A 6,962-nucleotide genomic window follows, 5' to 3' on the forward strand; every position below is an offset into this window, starting at 1 on the left:
AAAAGTCGCCACTCGCGTCGCTGACGGACAAAGTGATCCGAGTTGCAAAGAAAAATAAGGCATAATTAGTGGGTTTTAACCAAAATTTATCTACATGATGATGTGATCTATCAAGTTCATAAAAGCTCAATGCTATTCCTCGAAATAACAAACATTATACTGAAAAATAATAGAAAAAAGTGATTTGCATTGCACTCATCACCTCGCCACGAACATTGTTGAAAACCGATTAAAATGGGACCGAAGAGGCAACAGAAATCAGCCTTCTATGAGATGGAATTGAGCCTCCTCCACGCAGTCCCCTTGCTTAAAACGGTGATCTGCTGCGAGATAGGTACCCAAAGAAGTTTTTTTTTCATAAAATAAAAGGAATCAAGCATGATGGAGTGGAATTTTTCAATATTGAAATTATCATTATAGTATTATTCCGATTAAGGTAGGTTTCCATGGAGTACTTAAAAAGTATTCTGTCAACCTCCCCTTCCTCCACTTACTTCCCTCTTCAAGTCACAATAGGGCCTAGTCTCTTTCATCTTATCTAAAAATCCTTTTCTCTTCCTTCCTCTCCCTAGCTTACCTAACGTTCAACCCTCGAACACTGTTTTCTAAATCCCCTTCACGCAAACTACTCCCTCCATCCATACCTTATGTCTCCTCCGTACCTCATGTAAAACCTCCCTCTCCTCACCCACCATGCCCAGCACTTCGTCGTTTCTCCTCTTTTCCGTCCACTTCCCCTTCTCCATTCTTCGCCACAACCACATTCCAAACGCCTCCAGTCTTCTCTCATCACATTTAAATAAACACTTGCAATTTTCCACGATTATAAACATTCATTCCGACCCAAGATTCGATGTTGCTACATCATCTTCAAGGTACAAATAGTGCGTAGTTCATTCGGTGGTGGAAAGAAGGGGAGAGAGGTGAGGGAGGAGATGCAACAATCTGCAGAAGAAAGTGAACGAAATAGAGAGGAGAATAAGAGAGGGAAGATGATGCCTGTAAAATCCGTAGAAAGAGGTGTTGGGGTTTAGTAAAAGCGGAGGCACGGGAAATGCAGGGTTTTTTACATTAATTCTCCGAAAAATTACTACGGCTCCAGTATCCTCAAAAATTATCCGAGCGCTTATAATAACAATAAAAAAATCCATCTTAATTGTGCGAGATTGGGACTAGACAGTCCCATCCTCGATCTAACCCCTAGTCACACATTGAGATATTATCAGAGGAATAAATTGCCAAGTTACCCTTCAAATTAAATGAAGTGAGATTAGTACAGCTCCTCAAAAACAGGTATGGATTTTTTATAGCGATAGTTTCAGTTCAAAATAATTTAAAGCGTTATCCCTTGTGCATCAGGCACGGCTCCTAAATAGGCTTAAAAACCTCTGTTGCTTTCTCGTGCTGTTTCAGGTAACACTGAAGGGCTATCATGTAGTAGCTAGTATACTCAAATTTTTCCTTGATCGAGAGTTGTGTGAAATGGCCTTTAAGGGCAAATTGATGCTCAATCTTTGGTGAATTTCTAAAAACCGCCGTCAATTCCGCGATTTTTCTTTTTTTCTCTCAGTCTCCGTATCAATGCTATGCAGATAACGCCAATAATACACCAAAAATATGGTCTTAATCACAAAACCAACTTAGAAATTTTTAGAGTAAACAATATTTCAGCAAATTATTTCCACTAAGGTGTATTTAGATATACCTTGACTATGGCATTCATTCGCTGAAACCCGGGCTGGTTGTTTACATTCATTGCGAACATTTTCAAGATATTTTAGCGATAGTGATTGCTTCACATTTCCATAAGTTAGCGCCTGAAACCTCACAATTTGATCCAAAAAATATAAGCCCCAGCCAATAACCGAACGGATGGTCCAAACACCAAAAAAGGCCCATCACTATCACTCGAATCAAGTACGAGTGAGTCATCATCATCAAAGACTAATAACCAAAAGTTATGACCTCAAAGTCGAAGCGCCAGCATTTTTATGATTGCACGAGCACCGAAACTAATTTCGTCCAAAAGAATCACCTTGATTGCTTTCCTTCGGATGGCGTGATTTATGATCTTTTAGATAAGTAAATGTATATGGAAGCCTGATTTGGTAAAGAAGAGGGTTGCGTTTGAAATTCGATTCATTCCGCAATTAATTATTTTAAAGAGATATTTCAGCAGACGCCCACATTCTTTATTTTTAACTTTCTCAAACATACAAGACGCCAGCAATTCTTACACCACAGGAAAGTGCAAAAATTATCTGAGCGCTTATAATAATAATTCGTCTTTATTGGGCGATATTGGGACGAGAAAGCCCTCCATCTCCTCCTCCGCCTCCAGCTCCTCCACCTCCAAGGGACTAGAAAATCTTCCATCTAACCCCTCGTCATACATTAAATAGTAGCAGAGGAATGCTTTGTAAAGTTACTCTTGACATTAAATGAAGTCAATTCATAACAATAGAGGCAAAGAAGTATGCTAAAACGAAAAAAAATCAAAAGTGAACAAACTTTCATTTATCAAGTGTAAAAAGATGTGAAAAACTTGGGAAAAACCTAAGGGAATTGACTTTCGTCCTTATTGGTAAAAAACCCACAGCAGGAAAACGCCCACTCAAGAAAGGGGGGGTGAAAAACCAGCGAAAACCTTAATGCGCAACGCTAACAAGCCATGGCTTAAAAGTTACTCTACTCCGATTCATTTACAATCATTACCTGTACTTGTGTAGTCTATTTTTTAGTTTACTGCTCCGTGAAAAGAACTTTTATTGCCCAAAGTTTCGTTCTACGCAGCAGTAAACCTGAAAATGGATTACACTTGTGCAACTAAAGGCTGCGAAAATCTCAAAACAAAAATTACCTTTACTGTTAGTTGTTCATTCTAATAGCCTTGAAGAGGTGGCAAAACTGCGCACTGAAAGCTGAACCAACGCCAGTGAGGCCACTGAATACTGAGGGGCAGAATTTCTGCTATGATTACGCTAAAATATTAAAGCGAAAAAATACTATTTTTAAGCACTCAATTCCTGTCTAAGATGAAATCCGCTATGAATTAGACACATTTCTTTATTTGTGATCCCTATGTATGTGGTACATTTAATTTTATTCAGACACGCTCCTACGAAATCTAGAAGCAGCAAAAGATTAACTACACGGAATTACAGAAACTGGCGCCCACAAATATAAGTACAAAATACCAAGCTTCTTATTCATCATTATGTTAAACAAAGGAGTTCTATTCACCACTTTTGATGGCTATATACCCGAAATATTTTTATTGTAATTCGCAAATCACACATTTATAACGGAATAATTGTACAATAATTCAATAAACTTATGTATAAATTGTACAGCTATTTTTATCAAACGCAATAACGGCGACTATTTTTGTGATATAACGCAGTTCGATACATGCAAATTCCTGAAAATCTGTCCGTAATATCTTCATTGCCCGTAGACTTATTATGCAAAAAATTTCCTAATGGCATTATTCAAGGAAAAACCGCAGATTAGTCAGCAGTTGCTTTTTTACAGAGATACCAGCAAGTACACATTAAATTGCAGAGATTCTAAGAAAAAAACCAGGATTCAGAATATCCGAGTTCAAATTCCGGCCAAGAAAAATAAGTTTTTCTCTGTGGAATTGCTGCACATTTCAAAAAGCACTAATAAGCATTTGGAAATCGGCCAAAAATAAGTGCACGATTAATACCACCACTAACTAGCACTCTAATTCAAATCATAGTGATTCACAACCACGGCGAAATGCAATAAATGAGTAGAACTCTGCGTAATATTAAGTAATTAAAATACTTAATAGCCTTACGGAATATTTCTCCGTTTCCTCTGGGTGGTAACTGAACCAATTAGTCCTCCAAGCAAACCGTTTTCCTGAACTGTAAGTCCTAAATTCGACTTGAAGACGCTAACTTGATGACCCACTGAAAATCTAATTTCCTCAATTATTAAATCGCTATCTTGATAGCCCCTCCTCAGACCCACAAGGAAAAATCAACGAATCAACGCCGCGGAAAACTCTGAGCCAATGGAAAATTGAGGGGATGTTGATTGATTGTTCAGAAAAAATAAAAGGAAAAAACTGGAGTAGATATTGCGGAGAAGTAGACGCTCCATCGCTAGGGTGACATAAATGAGGCCAAAAGTTCTTATTATACAAGTTCAACAGAGTTTAACTTCGATGCTATCTTTCCAATAAGAGAAAGAGGGCTGATAAAATGTATCCAAAATATTATCAGAAAATATAAATACAGATTGCTCTATTAACGAAGGCTACGGCAACCACAGTTCTATTTTTACATGAGGACCAAAACCGTATTAGATCAAGTATCTTTATAAAATATGTAGTCTCATTGAGGGAATGCCAATGAAACTCGCCAGAGCTATATCACAGATAATGAAGACAACAAGCAGCGATGATGCTACCAAATTCAATCCGGAAGGATAATACTTCACAAACAACTAATTAGTTATTTTCCTCGCTATTGACAATACCAATTCAATTGTCAAACCGTGTACTAAACAATCAACTACGGGTTTTGGTCTGATTTCCCGCGGACTTATGCAAAATTAGATAGGCTTAATATCAACTCCAATACATGCAATCATTTGGATGGATACCATTCCTACCCGAGACCCTGACACTAATGCACATTTATTTGGGTTGTTGTGACTGCTAGGGTTCTGGCTATCCTCTTATTAGGCCATGACTCGTATTTTAGACCTCCCAACTGCATTCTGTGATCTTTTCTGGGACATCACGTTTAAAGCTCCATCCTCTCTCACCATCCGCCTGATGAGACGTAAAAAAGTAACTGTTGGGACTGGTTGGGACCTTCTGGCAAAAGGGATATTCTTTAGACACTTGTCTCCTTTCATCATTCTTTTCCTCCAAAAGTAACTCTATATTTCTCATGCTTACTACCCAAACCTATTTGGGTGCTCTGCGGAAAGCACTTTGGGAGGAATACAGCGCCCATGTGGAATGGGACGTAAAAAGTTTAAGACCCACTGACGCCTATCGTAAAGACCGCACCATAGTTGGCGCCGGGTTTCACTCAACTCCTCTGACCCAATTTCCCAAATAATCTTTCCCTTACCATCTTGCGGGCAAATTATAACGACGCAAAAGGCCAAGTATTACGGTCGTCTCCCTCAACAGCTGAACAATATCCTGCCGCATTATCTTCCCTTGACTCCATTCCCACCCATGCACTCGTTTCAAATTAAGACTTCACTTAGACCCGAAAGCACAATTCATTAAAAGAATATAGATGGAAGAGGAAGATAAGTTACGACGTAAGAAAATAATCCTCATGCTTCTGAAGTGGTAAATCATTTTTAGCGCAAGTAATGCGTTTAATAAAATATTACTCAAAACTCATTGTGGTAAGTTCCCCATATTTTCTCTGTTATATATTTCATTGGGCTATAGCCTTATTGATATTGTATGAAGATTAGGAGCATTTGTTCATTAATATATATTTCAACCTGTTTTCGCATTTATAGCTGTGCACTACATTACTTATGGGAAAAGTTCGGTAAAACTATTTAGAAAGGAAATACAAAACAGAGTACATATAGGGAATCTACCGCAAATAGCTTCGAGTAATCTATTGTTAAACGTAATACCAGTGCTAAAAATATTTTACCACTTTAGAAACTTTTTGCACACTTCTTGTGCCCGTGCCCTTGTGCCTTCTTTTGGTCATACGGCTGAAAAAAAAACGCCGTTGAAAATGAAATTGGTGATATCTTTACTGATTTGGATTAGAATCACACTTTCCACTCACGTTGAAAACATGATTATATTTCAGCAATACGATCAGCACTGGCTAACTAAGAAAAATTAAACTAATTCATGAACCAATTCTCATAGGAAACCCTAAAACAGATTTGCAATATCCTGCCGCTCTGTCCTCTCTATGTCTCAGATCTATTTTTGATTTCTCAATACCTAAGGCAGTGCAAACAGATGGAAAAAATCTAGTACCAAAATGTATAGTGGCACATAAATAAAGATGAATCTACATAATAATTTCGAAATCTCCCTATCTAACGCAGTTTCTTCAACCCTTATCCTCTCCACAGGGAAAATCACACGGAAGGGGAACACAGAGGAGATACCGAGAGGTAGGTACGCAACTTCAAAAACAAGCGCACTTTATTTCCATTTCTCTTATTTTATGGCTATTCAATGTATGGCCATTCTAGCTATTTCTATTCTAGCATTTACATCCGTATCAGTCCATTTCTACCTGTTTCTGTCCATTTTTGCCCTTTTCATAAGTCTGCTTCAAATTTCCATTTCAGTCGATTCCAATCCCTTTCTATCCGTTTTTGGCCATTTCACAAGTTTACACCGCACATCCATTTCTGTCTGTTTCCTAACGTTTAATCAACGTACTCCGACAATCAGAGATGCACAGTATATTATGCAAACGCTTATCAACTCACAACGTTCATCAGAGATGTATAGTATGCATTGCAATATGCATGCAATGCATGCTATACATCTCTGATGAACGGTGTGCGTTGAGAGATACCGAAGAGGACATGATAGTTAAAGGGAGAGAAATGAGCACGAGAGAACTTACGTGTTCGTCATCGTATATATGTTTTTTATGCACGTGTACGAAGGGATAGGATGTGACGTCTGGTGACGTCCTTGCCTTTCGTTTTCGGCTCCGTTTTCCGCTCGTGAGAGTGTGAAGCCTAGAAGGAGCTGAAAATAGTCACCCGATGACCGAGGCTCGTGTTTCCCTTTGAATCACCAGGTGGAAAGAAAACAAGGGGTGCTAAAAAAATAAAAAGACGGTCTAAAAATTCGACGGTGGTCTTTCTTCCTGGCGGGTTCTCCCTTAAGCTCTATGGGGACACGACCACCACGATGTCACCGTCAACTACCGCCAAACCGAAAACGAGCATATTTTTCGGCGCGTGCC

The sequence above is a fragment of the Ischnura elegans genome, chromosome 5 (assembly GCF_921293095.1).
Source record: "Ischnura elegans chromosome 5, ioIscEleg1.1, whole genome shotgun sequence".
NCBI classification, from domain to species: Eukaryota; Metazoa; Arthropoda; class Insecta; order Odonata; family Coenagrionidae; genus Ischnura; species Ischnura elegans.